We start from the raw sequence: 25,433 nt of genomic DNA, 5'->3' as shown, positions 1-25,433 counted from the left end.
TAACAAAAATTTAGTAAAAGCTTTCTATTGTAAATTAAGGAATATGTAAATTATCATTGGTTGTAAGAAAATCATAATTTTTTTAAAAAATTGAATAAACAAGAATGAAACTATATTCTGACACTTGTGTGATTTAGTTATAACAGTACTTACAGGGAAACATGCCTTCAGTCCTACATGGACAATTGATATATGACAAAGATGTTATGGTAGATCAGCCAGAAAAGAAGGGCCTCTTGAAAAAATGTGCTGAAAAAATTGGATATACTTATGGAAAAACATGATATAGAACGATTTCCAAACAACATATAAAAAATTGGTTACAGATGGATTCCAGAACAAACTATGGAAACAAAACTATAAAGTTTTAACAAAATATTATATGAGACTATCTTCACAATTTTAATATAGAGAAGAATTTCTTAGGCAAAAAAAATAAGAGATAATCTTCATTATACTAAGTTAAAAACTTGTGTTCATCCAGAGAAGACCACATTAGCATAAGAGTCGTGGAATGAATGGTGTTTGTAATATGTGTCACTCATAAAAGAGGAGATTTTAGAATTCCAGCAAGTCTCTCAACATACACAGAAAATCAAATAGGAAAATGGAAAAAAATAGAACAAGGAATTGAACAAGGAAGACATGCACTAAGTTGATGATAGATATAAGTGAGATATAAGGTGTGTATAGCTGTGGCTATATATCATGAGTTGTAAGAAAATACGGAATTTCAGAAGGAGTAAATCTGTAGAGATAAAAAGCAGAAGTAAGGCTGGAAGTGGCAATGGAGAGGGATTGCAATGGCCATGAGGGATATTCTTCAAGTGAAAGGAATGTTTTAAAACTGTATAATGATGGGGCCTGGCGGTGGCTCTCACGATTAAGCATCTGACTCTTGATTTCAGCTCAGGTCATGATCTCACAGTGGGTGGGTTTGAGCCCCACATTGGGCTTTGCGCTGACAGTACAGAGCCTGCTTGGGATTCTCTGTATTCCTCTCCCTCTGCCCCTCCCCCTTCTCAAAATAAATAGTAAACATTAAAAAAAAAATTTAATAAGAAATTGTACAATGATGGGGCACCTGGGTAGCTCAGTCTGTTGAGCATCCAACTTCAGCTCAGGTCATGATCTCATGGGTTCATGAGTTTGAGTTTGAGCATTGGGCTCTGTGCAGTCAGTGCAGTCTGCTTCGAGTCCTCTGTCCCCCTCTCTCTCTGCCCCTCCCCTGCTCGCACTCTCTCTGTCTAAAAAATAAACATTAAAAAGTAATAATAATAATAAAATTGTGTAATGGTGATAAAACATATCACCATATTGATATGTGCTGCAAAACTCAATAAATTTACTAAAAATCTTTAATTAGTTCACACTTGAAACAAGTGAATTTTATGCCATGTAAATTAAACCTCAGTAAGCTGCTAAAATATTTTTTTTTAATATTGTGGACCAACAAACTTATCATGCTGATAAGAATTAAATGAGAATAACTGCGAAAAATAGACGTACTCTACTAACCATGGTAATACACCTATGACCCAGCACTGCCAGTGATAGGATATATACTGGAAATTATTTTGCCCATCCGCAAGAGTTTATCTGAATAAAAAGTGTCACAGGACTAAGGTTTGTAACTACTTTACTACAAAAAGTTACTTAACAAACATCAACGTAAATAATAAACCAGTTCAATTCAAGAGCATGCTACTGACATAAAGCTTTGCTCCATGCTTATTTGGTTCAAAGACCTTCAAAATAAGATTGTATGTTTGGCAACACATAAATCTTGTCTGGGAGTACATAGGTGGTAAGACTACAAATCTACACAGTGATATCAATCGTGATCGTAGAAGGGAGAGAGAAGGAGGGTTAAAACCACTGTGAACAATGTGGATGATTCTGGTAGTAGTGCGTTATTTATTGGGCTATACACATTTTTTGAGTTATATACATTTTACATTTTAATTACTTATTAAGTTGTGCATACAACTTTATGCTTAGTAAGTGAGTTATGCATATATATGCATATATATGTGGCTAATGCATTTTTCTATATTTGGTGTTTTTCACAATAAAATAGGTTGACAAATACCAAGAAAATAGGGATGATATTAAGACATGGCAGAAACGAACTTGAAAAGCTTTTGATAATATTGAATGTATACTTAATACTATTATCATGTATACATATACATGATTGCTAACAATATTATTAGGTTCTAGACTACCAATACCATTGTTTTTAATTTGTGTACTAAAAATGCTAGGTAATTCAATAAATTAAACAAAAAAAATCAAGATTGCGAAAGACCAAAAATGTTATTTTTCACAAGTAGGATTTTCTACATAGAAATTTTGGAGGGGCACCTGGGCGGCTCATTCAGTGAAACATCTGACTCTTGATTTCAGCTCCGGTCCTGATCTCACAGTTTGTGAGGTCGAGCCCCAAGTGGAGCTGTGTGCTGACAATGTGGAGTCTGCTTGAGATTCTCTGTCTCCCTCTCTCTGTTCCCCTCGCCTGCTAATGCTCTCTCCCTCTCTTTCTCTTCTGTCTTTCTCAAAAATAAACAGTTGTTAAAGAATTTGCAGAACCGTCACCAAATTATTTTAATTAAAATTCAGTACTCTTGAGCCACTCAATTCATTTAAAAAAGATCATGTCTATAAACCACAAACCTAAAGAAAATGTAATTTTATTTTATTTTTTCATTATTTTTATGAGAGGCTGTGAGTGGGGAAAGAGCAGAAAGAGAGGGAGAGAGACTCTCAAACAGGCTTCATGCTCAGTGCAAAGCCTGGAGCGGCACTCAGTCTCACGACTCTGAGATTATGACCCGAGCCAAAATCAAGAGTCTGATGCCTCACCAACAAGGCCACACAGGCACCCCAGGAAAATGTAATTTTAGAAAAAATAATTATGAATACAGATCTTGTAAGAAATAGAAGAAAATGTGCATACTTACTGTAGAGTACCACTATGCATCAATCATCAGAAACATTAGAAGGGTGAAGTAAAAGGAACGTCACTATACCCATTCCCCGTGGAGTATTTTGTGTTACAAACAGAAGTGGTTAGCAAATTAAAAATGTTATGGTTGAGAAAGCAGAGCTTGCAGGAAGTAGAGCAGTCACAGCCTGTATCTGTTTCACTGGCAGAATTACAATGGCACCTCTTGCAACCTTCAATGATGTCCAAGTTTGGAGGAGAAATTACATAGCCATCATAATGCTGGGAGCATTAGGCATTTATAGGAGCTGCCCTAACCCTAACCGGAAGGTGTCAGGAAGATATCACTGATGCAGTGGCATTAACACCTGGTTTGACCTGGGTAATAATTTAGTTTCATCCAAGAGAAACACACAGCCACAGAAAATATGTCCATGTGAGAAAAAAATAGCATTCCTTTGGATCACTGGGGAAAAAAAATCAGAAGGGCTGAAGCCCAGAGTCGAGGGAGCGTGCAAGAGAAGTAGAAGAGACTTGTCATGGATGAGGTTGGATTAATAATTGAGAGCTAGACCCGCACCTTCGCAGGGATTTGGAAGTTGTTGAAGGAGGGACTGCATATGTTCACGGTGAGAGGAGGTGCAGAAATAGGGTTACATATTGGACTGACTTGAAAATTTCTGCTCTTCCTTGTATAGAAGCTGGGATTCTGGGGAAAGTTGACATGTACAGAGATTGCAAAGAAATAGAAATCAGGGCTTTGAGAAGAATCACAAAGAAGGAGTGGGATGAGTAAGGCATAGTGCTGTACAAGCTGAGGGGGGTTATGACTTAGAAGGGGAAATGTCCAATAGCATCATGTACTCCAGACAAGTTACATAAGGTAAATAGATGTGAGATTCTCATTTAGGCTCTTTAGGAGTAAAAACAAACTGAAATTAAGGATGACTCATGCACTCCAAGGTCTGTCTATTCAATCTTCTCTCACACCTGACATCTAAGCAAGAAAAGCCAAGGTCGTCATCGGCGTCTTACTGCTCTCCGTATTTCTACAACAAATTGATCCCAGGGACTCTTGATGTTTCTTCCAAACTGTGCTTGAAACATACTTATTTTTCTCTTTTCTCAACTTCTTCCTTTCTTTATAAATCGGTCTCTTGTGATCTCTCTCTAAAGTGTTACTTCTACCTGCTGGGAAGTAATGAAAAGTGTATAAAGTTCTGCTGTCATTTTTACATCGAGTTGAAAAAGAACAGCCTTCTGTGGAGGCGGTTCTAGGAACATATTCACAGATCTGACATTCAAAGACCAGACTAAACATATACTAAAAAAGGAGTGTAAAAATCTATAATTACCCAATTATTTTTAATACATTAATAACGCCAAGAAAAGGAAAAACGGCCTCTTTCAAGTTGTTCAAAGTGAAATACTTGTGTTCATTTTCTTTTGGTCTATCTTCAAACCACTCCTGTTTAAAAACTTGAAGGTCTATGAAAAGAAAGCGAGGTTTTCTTAAGAAAATGGTGTCTTAATCCTACACACACTGCAAGTGGTTAAAACAGGGGTGGTATTACAGAGTGGTGACAGAGATCAGCATTCAGCTCTGCCATTACTGGATCTGTAACTTGGACCGTTAACCAGTTCTGGTTTCAGTTCTCTATGTAAACTGTGGTTGTGATTGTGTCTGCCATATGCAATTGCTTTGAAGCTTAAGCAAATGCCCAGCACATACTAATTGCTCCATAAATGTAAGTTATTTGTTACTGATCCGTATGTTTTCTTTTTATTAGAATTAAAGAATTTATTATGAATCAGTTTTTGTTTTTCCATTCTGCCTTGAACATCCATACATTTATATAAAACAAAAAGTCTTGTGGTGAATATGGTTAACAGTTTGTATCTCATATACAGATTAGTATTAAGAATCTCCAAGTTCTTCTAATCGTAGAAGGTGGCATTACCAGTGTTTTACGAAGAAAATTTCCTTTACTTTTATCCTCTAATTTATATTTCCTTCTGCTCTGATATAATTCTGTTTTTCTTTGTTGAGACCATGAAACTCAGTAGAGAGCTATTATATCCATATCTTTTCTTCCCATGTTGGCCTCCTTGATTCACTTATTAAGCCAAAAATTCATCTTGTGCTTTTTTGTAATAATTTTTAAAAAATATTTTTAATGTTTATTTGTTTTTGAGAGACAAGGAGACAGAGCACAAGTGGGGGAGAGCCAGAGATAAAGGGAGATACAGAATTTGAAGCAGGTCAGGCTCTGAGCTGTCACCCCAGAGCCCAGTTCTGGGCTCAAACTCATGAACCATGAGATCATGACCCGACATGAAGTCAAATGTTCAACCAGCTGAGCCACCCAGGCTCCCCTCATCTTAAATTTTCTTAATTCCTTGTCCTATACACCACAATCCACAATTTGTTAAATCATTGCTTAATTATTTTCTAAACTTCCTATACTAGTTTACATGTTCTTTTTCAGCCTTTATCAAATACATTTTTTAATGTTTATTTTGAGAGAGAGGAAGGAGAAGGAGGGAGGGAGGGGAGGGGCATAGAGAGAGGGGTGGGGGAAGAGAATCCTAAGCAGGCACCATTGCTGTCAGCACGGACCCCGATTTGGGGCTCAGTATCACAAACTGTGAGATGATGACATGAGCTGAAATCAAGACTCAGGCGCTTAGCTGACTGAGCCACCCAGGCACCCCCAGCCTTTAATTAAATATTAAGCACATTCTGTAATTGACAATAGAGATACTTAATGTAAAACATGTGCATTTTTCCTTAAAGTCTCTCTAAGCTTTTATTATTTCTCCCATTCCTTAATTTTTACCCTCTGTTCCTTCCAAGCAGAAACACTTTAGTTTCCTTTTTGCCAAGGATCCATCTGATGCTTTCCACTCACTTCAACAGACTCCTTCACATCCTGTGATAGTTTTATGAACCTAATTTCCACACAATTTTATGTAAAAGAAAATCTGGTGCTGAAGCATTTCTTCCATATTACCAACAGTATTGAATTTGCTGTAGACCAATTTGTTGTGAGGCACGGTGCCACGTTTCGGTGTTGTGCAAATAAATACATCCTGGCACTGTCGATGAATAAGACAAAATGCACCATTCCCTTGGCCAATACAGTCAGCAAATTTCTGATTCATTCATTTCTGGCATCAAAACCCCATGCAAACAGGGTGAGCATCCATAGAAACCAAATATTTGCAGAAAGGTGTTTAAAGGGAATTTAAAACTCAGAGTGCAGATTGAAATTGTGTTTTGTTGACAAAAAGTCCCAATTTTTTAAAAAGTACACATCAAGAACGTGTGCCTAAGAAATGTAGCGAAGCAATATTTCATTTTATCTAATGTGAAATTTTATTCTACGTGGAAATAGAGGGCATGCCACTATGCACTGAATCCCCCAGAATCACCATCCCAAACCATATTCCTTCTGCTCTTTTTCTTTGAAGAGCAATAAACACTGTGTAGCTATACAGTGCTACAAACACATGAATTCCTTTCCACTTGGGTTTGGCTGCTGGGAATCCGCTGTAGAAGAGAGGAAAGAATCTACTTGGCTTTACCCTTACCATCGTGGACGAGGATAATAAAAGATTGCGAAAACTTGAAGATTTACTTAAAATATATATGTACTTTGCGATTCAGAACAACTCACAGATGTCTTATGTATAATTATACATACAACTTCCCCTTTCTTATTATAGTGTGGAAAAAATCAGCGATGCCCAGTAATGAAAGTTTAAATGAAACAAACACCTCTCAAAACTTAAGTGATCTGGAATGGCTTGGTTTTCTTCTGCTCTGGGATCATAAGGACAAACCCCTAAAACTTTTTGCTTGCATCATATCACTTTTTGGAGTATTTTGTCTCACAAAAAGAGAGACGAGGATCTAGAGTTTTTTCTTGTTCATACAAGTTGACATTCCTAAGTTTTAACCTTTATTAAATCTGTATTTTATTTTTTACACGCTGAAACTTATTAAACTCCTGACACTCTAATACCCAAGCCTGTGACAAGTGTAAGTCTTTGTCACCTTAGTCACGGCGACAGATATAAGGATCACATGTACCTGAGAGGCTCTGACCAGACCCAGACACTCAAGAGAATTCTTCCCACTTGCGGTCTAGGCACTTCTCACTCTTTTTTTTTTTCCTATTAGTTTTACTTTGATGGGGCAACAGAGAGATTGGCAGAATAGACCTCAACAGTCCAGAGAGGTAATTCATTTTTATTGGGAGGGAGAAAACACAGGTATGTTACATGGCAACCAGAAACCTAAGGTAAAGTTGAACCTCTTGGCTCTACTAGACATTCATGTTCGAATGCACAGTCTCTGTACTCTATATTTTCCTCTGACACAGTAAGAGAACCACACTTCAGGGAATATTTCAAGGTAAATTATTTCCAGAAATGTAATGGTAAAGGGAAGAACACTGTATTCCTTTGCCACCATATCATTTAATGGTATATTTCCTAGCTACTTCACCTAACTCCCTATGTAGGTCAAAGAGAGCGTGTCCTTTCTGTGGATATTTACTTTGGCATAATCTTGCCTCTCTCATTTTCTCCACCCTCCCTAACCTTGCTGAGGTGGGAGGCCCCTTCATATTCAGGGCACCAGACAAAATCAAGCTTGTATTAAAGTTACTCAAGGGGAAGACAACATTGCGGGTGTGGACAAGGAAACGGATCTCTCTCTGTACTATTGCTTTGCAGTTCTGGGCTCCTCTCCTCTCCCTTCTGTGGTTCCTTCACCAGAGGGACACTTTGACGGAGTTTTCGGTCTCTCCCTTTCTCTTGTTGTCCCCCTTAAACTTTCAGACACTTGACTTTTCAGTTAAAGAATTAAGAGATTGAGCATACAACTAAAGAGACTGCAAAAATTAATGTGTTCTCATTATTACAGAATAACTATTTGATAAGTTTGTATAAATACACCATCGATCAAAATATTTGGGTCAACTCTGTGCTGTGTCATTGTTTGGAAAGAACTTTTCTTCCCCCCTGACAGTGTTGTGTTGAATATCAACAGAGCAAAGTTTTAATAGTTGGTGAAAAAACACTTCACATATCTTTTGTGGCAGTTTGATGTCCCACAAAGTTGTTTGTCTCTTGTTTATAAGCAGCACAAATTGTGTTAGAGCATCACAGGGCCTGCTCATTTCAGTGTTTTGTCTTGTAATCACCAGTGTAAAAGTTTGCACATAAACACCTGTTTATGTATTGTTTTTGTGTGCAATGAGCCAGCTCATCCGAAAAGAAGGATTCCTGGCCCATCAGTATGCAGCCCAGCGGTTGAAAAATGCAGTGGTTACATTTTTGGCCTATTGTTTCTGATCCGGTCTAGATTTTCTGCAGTAGCCAAGAAAATATGGCATATGTAATTCTGCCATATTTATTGTGGCCGATGGGCAAGAAAAGACAGGAGGTATTTAACGATGCTGAGAAATTAACTTACAGGTACAGGGCTTCCTTGCATATTATCTCATTTAATTCTCACATAAACCATGTGCCAAGATACATACAAGGTTGATATGAAAAACCTTATATTTGGAGACATGAAGCAAATTCCCCCAAATCTCACAGCCACTCAGCAGGGGGCCTGGATCTGGATGTGGGCTGTTTGCTCAGTGCCTGCCATACCCCACTGATGAGTGGAGCATATGTTCAGCCACTCATCTTTTAAGAATGTTTCTGACTGTAATTCTTGGTTCCTGACATCATTTATGGAGTCCTGTTCTCGGAGACAGATGAGTTGGCCCAAATTTCATCTTTTCCCAAAACAGAAAATTGTGAAGAGCAGCACATTTATAGAACAGAGGAACGGTCCTGCTTTTATATTGTGTTTGAATCTCTTTGCTGAATTTAATAAGCCACTGGCTCATAAAAAAAAAAATACGGCTGTTACTTTCCATTTTTGTTAAGACACAAAATAAGAGGTGGGTTTACCTGTAGGAAGGAAGGAGATGGTTTAGCTCTCTGGCCTAACACTCCATCTCCTACCAGAATTGATGGAAACCTAGGTCCAGAATCAGAGCCAGGAACTGAATTTTTTCCCTATGTGCCCATCAAGGACTTGGTCGAGAAAGCCTGGTTCCATGCTCCGTTTTCCGGAGAGGAGCTGCATGACCTGGATATGTCATTTGCATGTATGTTGGGACTAGCCTTATGCATAATCTTCTCTTTTGTATTAGAATTGGGGGTTTTGTGAGAATTTTATTGAATTACTAAATTTTGTCAGGTCTCCAGCTGTGAGCAGGAGAAGCTTACTAAGCACCATCAGCACTTTGTACCTAATACTTCAGTTGGTAGCTCGAGTCATGCTAGACAGTCTCCTGCATTCCTTCCAATCTCCATTGATCCTAGCTGCTCTTCATTTTAGACCAGTTTCCTACATCTCAGAGCTTCATCTTCATGGGAACCACCTGAGGATCTTGTAAAAACACAGATTTAAATACAATAGGACTGGAGTTGTGCCTGATAGTCTCCATTTCTAGTAAGTTCCCAAGGGGTGCCAGTCCTGCTGGTACAAAGGCCATGCTTTGAGTGGAAAGGCTTTCGTCCAGTTGTTCTGAAGGTGTGGTCATGTATCAGCAGCATCAGTGTCACCTTGGGAACATTTTAGAAATGCACACTCTCAGGCCCCATCCCAACATCAGAAACATTGAATTTGATGCCCAGTAAAGCTTGAGGAATCACAGCTTTAGAACATTTTCTGTCTCTCCTTGCCCCGTGTCACTGCCTTAAGTCAAGTGCCCATCAAATCTGTCTTCCACTAGCTAGAGGGCTTTCTAGCCGATCTTTCTCTCTCGAGCCATCCTTCACGTTGTCACTGCAATGGTTTTTAAATGGAAAATTAAAAGTCGTTCTCAAGTCTCTCTGTTCCCTTTCCTTGAAAAATGAAATAGAAAGTTAGTAACCCAGCAATTCTAGGCTTACTAGATAAATCTTAATGATTTGCAAATAAAAAGTGAGCACTCAAAATAAAATCTCTAGTTAGAATATCATACAGAGACGCAAAAAGTTGTTCAATGCAACAGGTCATAGAAGAAAAAAGATGGCGGCTCAGGGAAATTGTTTTATTGATCTTTTTCTCCCCAGCTATGAAAGAAGTATGGGGAAAAAACAGGATGGTAAATCTGAGCGATGCTAGAGTAAGTGTTGTCTGTATTCAAGAAAAATGTTGAGTAATGGTTATTCTGGTTGCTCTCTGAGACTTGGTTGAATAATCTCTCTCAGCCTCTAGGCAGATTTTTGAATGAAATTCTAGAATAGGGAAAGAAAAAATGGGGTCAAACTGTAGAGTTTGGAAAGTTACAAATATCTAATTGCTTTATATCTGTGCCAGATTTTTTTTTCTCTTAATATGAAAGACATTAATTATAGCTGGGGTATTTTTCCGATCACAGTGCCATGATTTGGTCTTCTAGTTGCAAGGGATAAAGTTTAAAAATGTTTTTCACACCCTCTAATTTTGTGTCCCGAGATCTGTTTTTAGATTAGGTAGATGAACCCATTTACGAAGTTCATTCCAGAAGTGATCGTGTGATATTTTCCTTGTGAAAATTGAGCTCATAGGTGTGGTTATAGTCAGTGTTGTTTAAAGAGGGATTTTGAGGACTTGCCTGATGAATAGGTCATAATTATTTGAGTTTAAAACTATCTTGGTATGTTACCAATGCTTTCCTTTCATTTGAAAGTGTTTACTTATGCTTTGATTTTTTTTTAAGGATATTGTTAAGTAATTTAAGATTCAAAGTGAAATTAATGAAAAATAAGTTAGAACATAGATAAAAAGTTAGAAGAAAGGTCTTTCCAAAGAAAATAGCCTATGTAGTCTTATAAACGTTTGCATCAAGGTTTTCATAAAGATTTGCTAAAAGTTATTGGCCGTGGTAGTGATGGCCATTAGCTTAGGGTAACTTCCTGGTTAACTGTATATAAACGGTTGAATGAAACTATTATAGTAAAAGATTAAAAGAAATGTATTATTTGTCCACACTGTTTCTTTTGTGTAACCCTAAGGAAAAAGACTGCCTTAGGAAAGGAAGTCTAGGCGCTTGCAAATCATAATTATCAGCAAAACAGGGTTTAAAAAAAAACACTTCAAGTTCTGGTTTCTGATTTTGTATAAATCACGTATTTTTCTGGGATTTAGTATACTGAATTACAGTATGGAGCAGGTTATCACTGCACACTCTTTGAGCTGAAAATATTCTGATCTAGTAAGTAATTAAGAAATGAATGTTACATATATATAAATATAAATTTATATACACATGTATATGTGTGTATGTGTGTGTGTGTGTATATACAAAGGAAGGTGGTTCCATGCTTTATTCTTTACCTGCCGGTCGTTCTTCATTTCCTAACAGAGAATTTCTATTAGTATTGACAGCTTATACCCAGACAGCCTTTCAAGTAGCTTTTTTGAATTAACACATTAAAAATTTGTATTGCATTCAATTGGCAACATATGTTGATTTCCGTCAGCCTTTTCAAAAAGACCATTTCCTTGTAGTTTTCCCATGGCTGGTTTTGAACACTTGGGGTCATAAGAATGTATGTTAAAAGTTTCAAAGATTCCACGTAGATAGCCATGAAATGTAACAACAACAACAAAGAAGAAAGGCAAGTGTATAAAAGCCATGTTAGTCGTCTTTCACTAGATTGGTCTACTTTTTCCAGATTTGTCTTTTATTGTTAAAGCACAAAGTTGTTTGTAAAAATGTTTCCCAAAAACGAATGAGCCAACATTTCACAGAGAGTACCAGAAACCATAGCACCCACACGGAAGCCATATGGGGAGCGGAGGTGGGGGCTCGAAGGGGCTGGGAACGGGAACTATCATGCATGAACTTTGGGGCAAGTTTACCACATAAAACCCCTCAAACAACACTGCTTGGCATTTTGACTCGAATTTCAGAAGAGTCAGAAGATGGATGAAAAGAGATAACAAGTTTGGCAGAACGATCGTGAAGGCAGTGCCATGAGGGCAATGGTGAGAGAATCAAAAGGCTTTGGTCTAGAATTAAATCATCTGCTACTTGTGTAATTAGCGTGAAGAGTGCAGTTAATCTTCTCCCCAGTTTCTTTCTCCATATATACGTGGGTGAGAAAGTTTTCATTTTCATAGAAGTATATGGTTAAAATAATGTACTTGATGGGGCGCCTGGGTTGCTCAGTCGGTTGAGCGTCCAACTTCAGCTCGGGTCATGATCTCACAGCTCATGAGTTCAAGCCCCACATCGGGCTCCATTCTGACAGCTCAGAGCCTGGAGCCCGCTTCGGATTCTGTGTCTCCCTCTCTCTCTGCCCCTAACCCACTCATGTTCTGTCTCTGTCTCTCTCAAAAATAAACAAACATTAATTTTTTTTTAAATAAGTAAAATAAAATAATGAAAGTGCTTTTTAAAATTATCAGGTAGTTTAAAGTCCTGCAGTATACTTAAAGACCACCAACATGCAAAATGAATAAGCAAAAACCACAGTGCTCAACTCCTTAAATATATTACCTAATCTAAAATTAACAATAGGGGGGCCTGGGTTAAGCATCCAACTCTTGGTTTCCACTCAGTTCAGGATTTCACAAGTTTGTGAGTTTGAGCTCTGCATTGGGTTCCATGCTGTTAGACTGCCTGGGATTCCCTCTCACTCTCTCTCACTCTCTCTCTCTCTCTCTCTTGCTCTCTCCCCACCCTCTCTTTGCCCCTCTGCTGCTCACACAGTCTCTCTGTCTCTCTCAAAATAAATAAATAAAATTAAATTAAAATAAAATAACTTTTTTAAAAAGTGGTTACTCTTTTTAGCTTCATTTTACTAGTGGGAAAACAAATTTGTCTGTGTTCCTACAGTCTATTTAGCAGAGCTAGAATTCAAAACTAGGACTGATGATACTCCAACTTGTTTTTTGAGTCCCTAGTAAGTTCCACATTAAGTTACCTATTTTGTATCTCATGAATATTTAAGTATTGTGCTCACAATCTCTTAGGTAGAATTAGAATTGAAACTAAGTCTCTGAGTTTCTATGTTTCTGTTTCAAGTTGTCAAAACCTCCATTACAGTATGCCTTCTGTGATTTGGAAGTTCTTGGAGAGCTCAAAACTTGTCTTATGAGATTAGTTCACCCAAGTAATAAAGCATCTTAAGTACAGATTCTCAAAATACACTTTCGTGCTTCATGTTAAGCATTTTTTTTTCTGTTTGTTTTTGAGAGAGAGAGAATTCTAAGCAGGCGCCATGCTTAGTGCAGATCCCTATGCAGGGATCAATCTCATGACAGTGTGATCATGACCTGGGCCAAAAACAGGAGTTGGACGCTTAACCAACTCAGCTACCTAGTTGGCCGAAGCTTTTCCATTTTCTCACAGAAAGCAGCCTAGCATATCTAGGAAAAAAAAATTTTATAGAATGCCTATAAATTGCTGCTCTGGGCTAACCTTTAAAAAGTTTTCAGTAATTCTAGCAGCTGCCTAACTTACTCTTGAGAGGAATTATTAATAAAAGGGAGGATGCCCCCAGACATTATGGGCATATTATGTCAAATCAACGGTTGCTTGAATATGTTAAATTGTTTTATTAAACAAATGTACAAAAAAACACCTTGGTGGCTCAGTTGGTTAAGCATCTGACTAGTAATTTCAGCTAAGGTAATGACCTCATGGTTCGTGAGATAGAGCCCCGCATCAGGCTGTGTATGGATAATGATGAGACTGCCTGGGATTCTCTCTCTCCCTCTCTCTCTCTCTGCCCTTCCCCTGGTCATACGCTCTCTTGTGTTCTCTCTCTCTCGCTCAAAATAAATAAATAAACTTTGAAAATGTATAAGGTATTTTCCCATTCATTGTGGAAATATTATCAACTATTTTCTCTGGTTTTACAAATAATTTTTACACCTGAAATTTCCACTGAATATAGCCCTGGTTGATAGATAAAAGCAAACCTTTCCTTCAAATTACTTACCTATATTAACATCATCAGCTTTTGATTGAGATACTCCTACCCTAACTACAGTTTGGCGTATACGGGACATTTCTAACCTCTTCCAACTAGAAAATCAGTGTATGATATAAAAAAATCCGGGTGCTTGGGTGGCTCAGTCAGTTAAGCGGCTGACTCTTGATTTTGGCTCAGGTCATGATCCCTCAGTTCATGAGATTGAGTCCTGTGTCCAGTTTTGTGGTAACAGCATGGATCCTGCTTGGAATTCTGTCTCTGCTTCTCTCTCTCAATCTCTCTCTCTCTCTCTCTCTCTCTCTCTCTCTCTCTCTCTCTCTTTCTCTCAAAATAAACAAATAAACTTTAAAAAGACAAATTAAAAAAAAAAGAAAAGAAAAATGCCAGTAATAAAACATGGATCTCATAAGAAAGACTTTGATTTGGTCTGGGATATAAAGTATAGGTTATCAAGACTATGTTCCAGAAGAGAAAATACAAGCAACTAAAATTATCAGGGCTTTGTACATGACATGCAGGCAATAAAAACAAAACTGAAAAATATTATCAACAAATGTCTTGAGTTGACTGGGATAGCAGGAACTGTTCACACTCTTGTGTCTGATATCCCACGGAGAAAGTCTGCTCTTTTCATTCACGTGGGGGCACCACGTGTTTAGATAAAAAATGTAGGGGCACCTGGGTGGCTCAGTCGGTTAAGTGTCCGACTTCAGCTCAGGTCATGATCTCCCAGTTCATGGGTTCGAGCCCCACATGGGGCTTTGTGCTGACAGCTCAGAGCCTGCAGCCTGCTTCAGATTCTGTGTCTTCCTCTCTCTCTGCCCCTCTCCCATTCATACATGCTCTTACTCTCCCAGAAGTAAATAAACATTAAAAAAAAAAGCAAAATGTATTTTTAAAAAATGCAGGTGACTTCTTTTTACCAGAGACCCGATTACAGTGGTCTACAGGTAAAACAGTTGGTTTTTCTTCTATAACAAGTAACGCAAAAGCAGGCAGTCACTAGCATGATTTCTGTAGTTTGGGTGATGAGGGCCAAGTTTCTGTGTGTCTTTGAGCCTTTTCATCCCGGTCCTAGAATGTCTGCTGCAGCCCCGTCCCTCCGTGTGTGAGACAGCAGGCGTTCGGATGGGATGCGAGTAACAAAGGATGTTTCCCAACTGAGTCACGCATCTTTAAAGTGCCTCCCCTAAAACCTCACCCGGGACCTCCTGCTTCTATTTCCTTGGCATCCTTATTGCCAGGAAGCTGAGCCATGGAGTTGTACACTGGAGAATTTGCCAGTAACCCACAAGTAGGGATTCTATTGCTGATGACAAAGATGAGGATGTAGGTGGGAGAACCACACAGTAATCTGTCTACCTGCAGCCTCATGACACTGCAACAGGTACAGTGAGAAAAATTATACAATGGTTGATTATTAAATTGTAGACCAGCATTGATAGCGTGAGTTCAATTATTAGATGGAACGATGAGATTTTAAAGTTGGTATTTTCCATCAATCCATTAAAACACATTATAAAAAAGAAATTGACTTAGCCAGTTAAACCAAGTAATTACAAGCATCCGTTTCAAGTTTTCATCAAGGAATTTTAATATTCCTTACGCTTACTCTGATGCTATTACTTGGCTTTTAAAGAAACACAAACCAAGCCACACACACACACACACACACACAAATATTTCCGGAAAAAAAAGTAAGACTTCAAGTCAGGAAGAGAACAGTCAGACTTGCATGACTCTCATATTTTCGAATATTAAAACCAGTTTTCAGTTTGCTTCACCATGATATTTTCAAAAGTAAAATGTCCAAGTTAGGACACTTGAACGAATAAAACATAGTGGGAAAGGTGGGATTTCTTTAACATCAGAAGCTTCATAATGTGTTTCTGAGCTTTCTTTATATGTTGCTTTATCACTTGGACTGGTGGTATAAAAGCTTATGGACATGGGAGATAAAATGGGTTCTGTTCATCATGTACATGTATTTGAAGGCTGACTGAGTGACTGCTATATTGGAAATATTTTCCTGTTCAATATGTAATCAGTTTCTTAAAATATTTAGTAAGGATATAAACCCTTAATATACTTGCAGGATTACTGTAATCTGGTCCTTTCTGTAGTCAATAGAAGGGACTAAGAAAGTAACAAATTATAATTCCTTTTGGGGATCCCAGATGAGTTAATAAGGAGCAACTTAATTTAATCTTCCAAAAATGTGGTGTTTAGATTATGCATCTGACTAAGTGCCAGAATACTTTTTATTCAGTAAATACGACTGCATGCATTTTCTTATATTACATTTTACAGCTGACAGATGGCCCTAGCATGAGTCCTACCCTGGCGTGCGATTGAAATGCCTCACTCCCATGACTGTGCATGTATGTGTGTGTGTGCACAGATGTGTATGTGCATTGAAGAGAAATATATCCAACCATGCCACATGTTTTTGTCCCTGGTGAAGAGGAAAAAAATGACATATTATTAACGACAAATAATTAAAGAGGTCAGAACTATGGTTATTTCCTTTCTGTAAAAGGGACATGGGAGTAAAAGGGCTTCTCAAACCACCTGAGTAGAGTATTGGAAATAGCCTACAATTTTGCAAAATGTTAGTGTTGGATAACCCCTAGGAGTTGATTTGGTATGCCCTTTTTAAGAGGGAAAAAAACTGGAAGTCACGGCCTGAAAGGTTTAAGTAAGTGAACCAAGATCACAAAACAAGACCACCCCTGTTTCAGGTGAGCAATGGCATTACCTCACTCCTTATAAGCAGGAAAATGATAGACCTGAAAATTACTTTATTTTTTTAGGCCACCAGAGAAATGAAGTCACAGAGCAAACAAGCAACCAAAAGTTTGAGGAGAGAGAGGCCCGGGCATGGAGAACTAGGACCTTGTTTACCCAAACCCACTTCCACCAGACTTCATATTTCCTGTAAAAAGATGCAGCTAACACGTTTCCGTTAATAGCTAAAGATTGAGCCCAGGATCATGGAGTGTGAAACCACTGGGGCAAGTACTCTCTTTCATGCTTGGCCTCCACAAATGCCATCCCACACTCACGGGGAATATCCAGAAGAATCCGGAGAAAGCTTTAGTGAGGTGCAGGCTCTGGGTGGGGGTCAGGAGTGGTTTGCAGACATCACTGCCAATACTCCATCCACATCCATTCCCATCCCCCTCCTAGGAATAAGCCTGAATGCCTTAATCAGCAGGGGAAGGACAGCAAAGAGTGTCACCTTAGGGTACTGGTAGAAAACCATTCCAGTTGGGGGAGAGAACAGGAAAAACACCAGGATTACCAGCAATCCATGCTAGCCCTAACTCCAGAGTTGTAGGAAAGGCAAGTGAGATGAAAGCCATACTACTGTGACCCAGGCGCACAACACCATCTTAAGACTGAGTCAATCAGAACACAAGAGAGCATTATCCATTCCCATTGCAACAATAACAAGTATGGCATAAATGATAATGGAAAACAGCTGGGAGTTCTGCAAGATACATCTACCTTCCTCAGGCACAGGGCAAAGGAAAGATCCAAAACCAGTGTGCGGAAATAGTCATTGACAAGGATGCTTTGACAGCCTAGCTGGTAAAAAAATAGGTATCACAAAAGGCTTTAAAGTTGGTGACACCTGTATGTGTGACTGAGTGTGACCATACCAATAAACTTCAAATCCAGTCCAATGACTGATTAGAATCATAAAAACCACACTCAGAGGGCCTAGGAGAGTGTCTCTAAGAATACAACATATTTATCTGAGTAACTACCCTCCATGAGAAGGTGTCAGTTTTCAACAAATTAGGCAAATGAAAAGGCAAGAGAAAACAAAATCAAAAGAGACAAAGCAGTCATCAGACTGAAATTTAAGACAGGATTTTTTCATAAGTACTGTGATTAAGTTGTTCAACAGTCAAAGGGAAAAGATAGTCAACCTGTAAGATCAGATGGAAAATCTCATCAGAGTAATGAACACTATAAGAAAAGTTTAAAATGGAAAAATGCAAATAGCAGAACTTAAAAAAAGAGAAACAAAAAATAATGCCTTCATCAGGTTCATTGGTAGACTTTGACACAGCTAAGGAGAGAATCAGTAAAATCAGCCAAAATGAAACAAAGAAAAACCATAAAGTAAGAGAAACAAAAGAAAACACAGTGCCTGGGGATGTGAGAAGATCTCAGTTTTGTGAAGAATGAGAACTTGAGGCCAAGGAGACATTTTAAGAAAGAATACCCAAGAGTGTTCTAAAGTTAATGACAGATATGGAACCACAGACCCAAGAAGCTCAAAACGAAGTAGGATAAATTAAACCAAGTGCATACACACAAAATCTCAGGCATACCTTATATTCAAACTGCTGAAAATCAAGTCAAATAAAATACCTTAAAAGAAGCCAGAAGAAAAAAAAATATTACCTATATGGGGACAAGGATAAGGGTTGACTTTCATAAAAACCCAGGCAAACAAAAACATAAGGGACATTTTCATGAACTGAAAAAGGGAAGAAAGGGAGCCTATAATTATAATCCAGCAAAATATCATTCAAAAGAGGATGAATACTTTGTGAAACACACAAACAAAACGTAAGGACTTCCATTGTCACTGGATCTAATCTAAAAACCAGTTCTAAATAAAATTTTTCAGGCAGAAGAAACAGTATCTTAAGAAGGTTATATCTACCCTAAAATGCAAAGGATTAGATATGGACTAAGTCAAGATAAAATGAAAATTATTTCCTTTTTAAAAAAATGTTCTGAAAGATAATTATGTAAATATAGTAGAAATATTACATGTTAATAATATCCATAAAAAGCACTGACCACAAATCCCATAGAATCAGAAAGCTATATGGTTACCAAGCCTTTATGTTAAATATGGAGTGGTATAGTATTATTTGGAAGTTGAATCTGACCAATTAAATATATTGCAAAACCACCAGTTTCTTTTAATATTATAAATAATAACTCAGTGCTCTATAGTTTCCCTCAGTTTTGCTGTGAAACTTAAACTGTTCTAAAAAAAATAGTCAATTTATAAAATTGACATTTGACTTTATCACCTTTTTATATTGCTTTAAGAAACATCTTTTTAAGTGACTGAAGAGACCAGCAAAAAATGAAAAAAAAAAACTACTTGAAAATACCATATCCGGTAATGACATTTCCCCAGAGTATATAAAAACTATTAATATTCAACCAGAATGAAAAACAATCCAATAAAAAATGGGCAAGATATCTAAGTAGACACTTCACCACAGATATATAGTTGGCAAATAAGCTCATGAAAAAATATCAATTTAAACAGTCATTAGCAAATTGCAGATGAAATTCACAAGGAAATACCCCTAGAAACCTGTCAGGATGGCTAAAATTCAGAAAATGAAAAAGGGACAACATCAAATTCTGGATATGAGGATGTGGAAATGAGGATATGGAACAACTGAAAATATCATCCGCTCCTGGTAGAAATGCAATATTGGGGAAAAGAATTTGACAGCTTCTTTATAAAATAAAATGATGACACAATAATCATCCTCCTAAGCATTTTAAAATAAGTGATCCAAAACCCTGCGTATTGTATAATACCATTTATATGACCGTTTAAGAAGAGCAAAAATCTAAGAAACAGAAAAGACATGAGAGGAAGCTAGGAATTGGGGGTCAGACATGCGCAAGGGAAGCCTGAAGAAACGTTGGGTGTTGAGGGATCTGTGAAGAAGATCATGTGCTGGTGGATGCATGATTATATGCATTTTTAAAGCCCATACAACTGTCCACCACAGAGCGAATATTACTGTAGGCAAATTAAGAATCAACCAGGATGGGGTCACCTGGGTGACCTCATCTGTTGAGCCGTGGGCTCTTGATTTTGGCTTAGCTCATGATATCATTATTTGTGAGTCTGAGCCCTGTATGGGGCTTCTGTGCTGACATCTGAGAGCTTGCTTGGGATTCTCTCTCTCTCTCTCTCTCTCCCGCCCCCCTCTTTCTCTCTCAAAATAAACAATAAGTAATTCTTAGATAAATGCAAGTGATTCCCAAATTATTTTTCTACATTAGAATTTCTAACTAAGTACATGTGGGAGTAAGAAGGGTCTGCCCTAGAATGAAAGGAAACAAACAAAAGGGTCTAGCATTGAAAGTATGTTTTATGAGGTTGGGTTAATTCTCTTACCAGATTCCACCTATAGCACTTAGCGTGGTAGACAGACTGACTAATGGTCCCTCAAAGACGTCTGTCCGTGCCCTAATCACTGGAACCTGCAGCCATGTTACATGACAAAAGGGGCTTTGTGGATGGTTATAAGGCTGCTTGCTGCTCAGCTGACCTTAAAGTAGAAAGATTATCTGGATGGGCCCAGTGTCATCACATGAACCCCTAAAAGTGGAAGAGAAAGGCAGAAGAATCAGAGATGAGATTTTAGAAGGATTTGACTTAGCCTTGCTTGTCATGGTCTGTGGAGGGGGAACGTGAGACTGGAGAAAGGCTTTGAGGACCTCATGGGCAAGCTTTCAGCAAGGAAATGGGGCTCTCAGTCCTACAACCACATGAAAGTGAATCTGCAAACAACCTGCATGTTCCTAGAAACGGATTCTCCCTGCGAACTTCTAGAAAGGAACAGGCTCTGCCTGTCTACATTTTGATTTCAGCCTTGTGATACGCAGAACATAGAAACCAGCCAGCTGGTCTTCTGACCAGCAGAACTGTGAGATAATGAAATTGTGTTGTCTCAAATTGCTAAGTGTGTATGTATTTGTGAGGGCAGAAAGGGAAATCGAATACACCCAGTAACAATAGTTCTGCACCATTGGCCATAATTGTGCTCAACAGGGATCTAGAAAACAAACTAAAAATCTCAGAGAAAAATTACAGAGAGAGGGATCTACCAGTCATACTGCCAGTCTGAAATGTGTGCTAATTTTTTAATATAAATCTTTGTCACTCCATTTTTATTATTAGCAAGGTATTTCATAATGACCAATCTTAGTGTGAATACCTGTTAAAGAATCAGGGAATGCTGGATACAAACTCTGGAACAGATGGGGTTTATTCAGATTAACGTTTTCGTAAATGGGTGCCTCACAAGTTGTTCTTGGTGGAAATGCCCTAAACACTACTTTTCTTCTGCTTTTTCCACGAATGTTAAAATGTCTCAAACAGCAAGAAGCAGATGCGTGTCGTTCACCATTTGGGGAAGTCTTTACCACAGGGAACACAGGAAGGGCCACTGTCCAAGGTTAACCTAAATCTCCATCCAGGCGCACTCTAAATAGCATTAGTATTAGAATTTTCTAAACGTTCCATTCAATTTACCACTTGACAAGTTATATGAGAACTCCCAATCTGTGAAATACTGGCTTCTTATTTTAACAGCAGCTGAGCTCTCTGGGTGGCCAATGCCTGATCTAAGGCAACCGTTTGAATATAGGTACACAGAGCAGGGACGCTGGTGCCAGTCTATGCATTTTGGCAAACGTTTTGATGCATTAATTTTTAAGAGCTTAGGGTAAGTGATGTTCTGTCGGACCACAGAAGAAGAAGGACTTCATGAAAGAGGCCCAGCTCAGTCTTCTTGTATCTATAAGTAAGCAAATGAAAAGTTTTTAAAGACTTCATATAAAAAGACTTGCATCTTAAAACTTCCTTCCCAACAACAATATCAGAAAAGTATCTTAGGGTTAGACCTCAGCACTGAGCTTACAGTCTGCTGGCTTTGGTTTGAACTTTCCATCATCAAGGTCAGCCCGGCTGTCCTGAATTTTACTTCCTTCCCTTCATGGACAAGAGATATGGGTTTAATCTCTCAAATCCGTTTTGCATTTTTGACCTGACCAGAGCTGTGAGCTCCATAGATTTAGACTCTCAGATTCTGAGGTGAGAAAGTTTGAGCTACACATGACTTTTCCTTGACCTCACCACTCATAGAAGGGCAGTCCTGGAGCTGTCTGGGAATTGTTCTATGGGGTTTAAAGAGAACAGCCAGCTCTCTGAGCAGATGCTATCACTCACAGAGGTTGTTACTTCAACATGAAAACCTTCCTCCACCATGCCCAACGTTTTCCAGTGCAAGCAAGGCTTTGCAATCCTACTAGAACTATAGTTTGAAAAATGGGTTATATTTTGATAATATGAAGGTGTATTTTGTAATATATTTCCTGGTGTTTTCATTCCACTTTTTAATAGTGTTACACTTACAAGTCAAACTTGTAGTTACTTCGTGCATGGGATTTGCCCTCAGAATCTGTCCATAAAGGACCATTTTCCTAGGTTCAGAGTTAGTCCATCTAACTTATCAAAGGTTTTGTTCCAGTGTTTAGTCTCCTGCTAATGCCCTGACAGTGTTGATGGGCCATGGTGATGTTGACAGGCCACAGAACAGTTCAAATGCAAATGTTTATGTCCTTCCAAAGCACCCATATGGATAGGTACATTGAAAGAGTGTTTTTCCCAGGGGATAGATAATCTCAATATAATCAAAATATTTCATGAGAAAGCATCACAAAGTCAGGCCAAGAGCTTTGATCTTAAGCGGGAATATTGGATATATAAAACAGGATGCAGTGCTTTTACTAAAGAGAAACAAAAGGCATAGCGTTGAGCACATGAGCTGAATATTATTATTGCATGTTTTCTGCCAAGAATGAGCATGGGTAAATGAACTTTAATATGTTCGTTTATGTAAAACACACAAGGCTGCTCATCTCCCCCCCCACCCCCCACCCCCCACCGGCTCTATGGCACTCTGTTGTGATGGAAGGAATAAAGTCTTTGCACCTGAAAAAGGACGAGAACTTCTTGGTGAAGTTTGCCATCTTGTGGCAAATCTATTAACACAACTTACTGTGGAGGACTCTTCCAACAGCTCAGGATTTAAGATTTATTAGAAAACTTAATGATGCATTAAAATATGTATAATAAGGTTCTGTTTATCCAGAATATTAGAGAAACTGGATCTCCATGTTAGTACTTTAAATAATTTTAAATTGCCACAGATATAAATATGTATATCTGTAGGGTACTTTTAGAAGCCCTGTGAGTTAACAGTGCAAGCTCTGCAGACAAAGCGTCTGTATTCAAAGGACAACTCAACCATTTTCTAGCTGTATGGCCTTCTGTACATTAGCTTGCCTCAAGATGCCTCCATTTTGTGATATGCAGAATGGGATTACTTATAGTAACTACCTAGCGTTGAGATGATAATTCAATGTAGCCTGTAACAAATTGAGGAACAGTGCCAGGCAAATGTAATCTCTGTCTCTATATGGTTGTTATTCTTATCCATGGCTTAAATTTTCTGGGATGGTTTTAACTACAGATATTCTATCTTAACAATCAAGATGGAGTGTTTTTCATTCAGAGACCTGAAGGAAAACATGGGAAGATAATATTACTATTTTACAGGTGCACGAGGCTGAAGGTAGCTCAGGTGCTCTTCTAAGTCCCTCCCACATAGGAACTTATGTCATCCTCACAAAGATCCTACAAGCTAGGTGTCACTCTCACCCCATTTTAGACAGGAAATGCAAATGTGGGGAATTTCAGTAGCTTTCTTAAAGTCACAAAGCTAGAAGCCGTAGAGTCAAGATCTAAGCACAGATAACCTTGCACTGTAGTTGTGCTCTTAACCACTGTGCCTCTGGGTATAATTTATACACATAGTGCTTCTGGGTATAATTTATATCTGTGGAAATTAGTAAATATTAGATAGCTACTTGAGCGGCAAAAGAGGGAATAGTCAGTATGCTACGCATCTCTACGTGTTGGTAAATTCCACCAGAATTACCAGATTCTTCAAGCTTCTTAATTCTTCCACTCCTGTCTGGGACATCGACTCCCCATTATCATTTGTTCTTCCCCTGTTTGCTTTTGTTATATTTCATGTTCCAAACGAATGTGTCGAAAGTGCCCTATGACTTAAATTTCCCACTCAAACAGCCTGGTAGTGTATCATGTGTCTGTTTCCTTCTCTTCCTCCTCTCAGAAACTTAGATAAATGAACCTAAAATACTAGCTCAATATTTTCACATCTGTTTTGGAAATACTATATCAGTGGAAACATTCATTCAAACTTTTCACATGAGGCGGTCCGTTGGTGCTCATTGAATAGATGATGAATGAATGTATGCTGTGTTCATACATCTAATTAAGATACTGGGGTTAGGGCAATCAACAATATGAAAAACACTGCATGTTTTAATAACACATGAAGGTTCCAAAAGCATATACATCATCTCACCACGGTCTTATCGTGGTCTTCAATGGTAAGCACAGCAATTGTCATTATCTATATATCACAACTAAGGAAGGAGACTGAAGGCTGTTTGCCTTATTTTTTTTTTAACATAATTTATTTTCAAATCAGCAAACATACAGTGTATAAAGTGTGTTCTTGGTTTCTGGGGTAGATTTCCATGACTCATCACTTACATACAATACCCGATGCTCATCCCTAACAAGTGCCCTCCTCATTGCCCATCACCCATTTCCCCCTCCACCGCCCCATCCGCTCTCAGTTTGTTCTCTGTATTTAAGAGTCCTTATGGTTTGCCTGCCTCCCTCTCTGTTAGTAACTATTTTTTTCCCCTTCCCTTCCCCCATGGTCTTCTGTTGAGTTTCTCAAGATCCACATATGAGTGAAACCATAGGATATCTGTCCTTCTCTGACCATTTGCCTTATAGGCAGGGTGGTCACATGGCTAACTAGAGAAAAGACCAGAATGGAAATCAAGAGCTCTTCAATATATGCTCAATAATGTAGTGTGTGAAAATATAGTTAGGATTGTTCTTATTTCTATTAAGAATAATTTTCTGTCAGTGTTTGTGAGTAGTGTGTTGTTTAAGAGCTATTTTCCAACTTTATGTTTTGTTGCTATTGGGTAAATGCTTTTTCTCTGTTTCATTTCTTTCTCTTATATTCTATATATTGAATATATTTTACCATATTTTCTTTTCCTCTGAGAACAGTCTGCAAAAGTCATGCTCCTCTTTCAACAAGGAAAACAAGTTCTTCTGAGAGGAATAAAGAAAGAATAAGTGGGCTCAAAATGGCTCTTCAGAGTCTGCCTTGGGAGGAAATTGGAAAGTGGGTGGTTAATGGCGAGTAAATTTTACATTTCCAAACACCAGTCACGTTTATCCTTTTACTTACTATATGTTTTGATCTACAGTGATACTTGAAGTATATATTGTAGAAAATGGCTTGTGTGACTGATGTATCAATTACCACAAGGGAATGAACTTTAGTGTTACCAGAAGTTCCAAACAGTAGAATGACTGTGTGGAAACAAAGGGCAGTTTATGCATTCAGTCTAAAGAGAGAAAATAACCAGAGAACATTGCTAGGATATCCAATCCACTAACTGACGCCAGCCAGGATGTCATAAAACGTAGACCTACAGTTGGGTATTTCTTAAGATTAGTAATATTTCTTTCATGCCATTCCTGAATGAAAGATGAAATCAGATCAAGCCATGGTTTTAATAGGTGTACATCTGAACA

This window comes from Acinonyx jubatus, chromosome A2 (assembly GCF_027475565.1).
Source record: "Acinonyx jubatus isolate Ajub_Pintada_27869175 chromosome A2, VMU_Ajub_asm_v1.0, whole genome shotgun sequence".
NCBI classification, from domain to species: domain Eukaryota; kingdom Metazoa; phylum Chordata; class Mammalia; order Carnivora; family Felidae; genus Acinonyx; species Acinonyx jubatus.
This window is presented reverse-complemented; position numbering follows the sequence as displayed.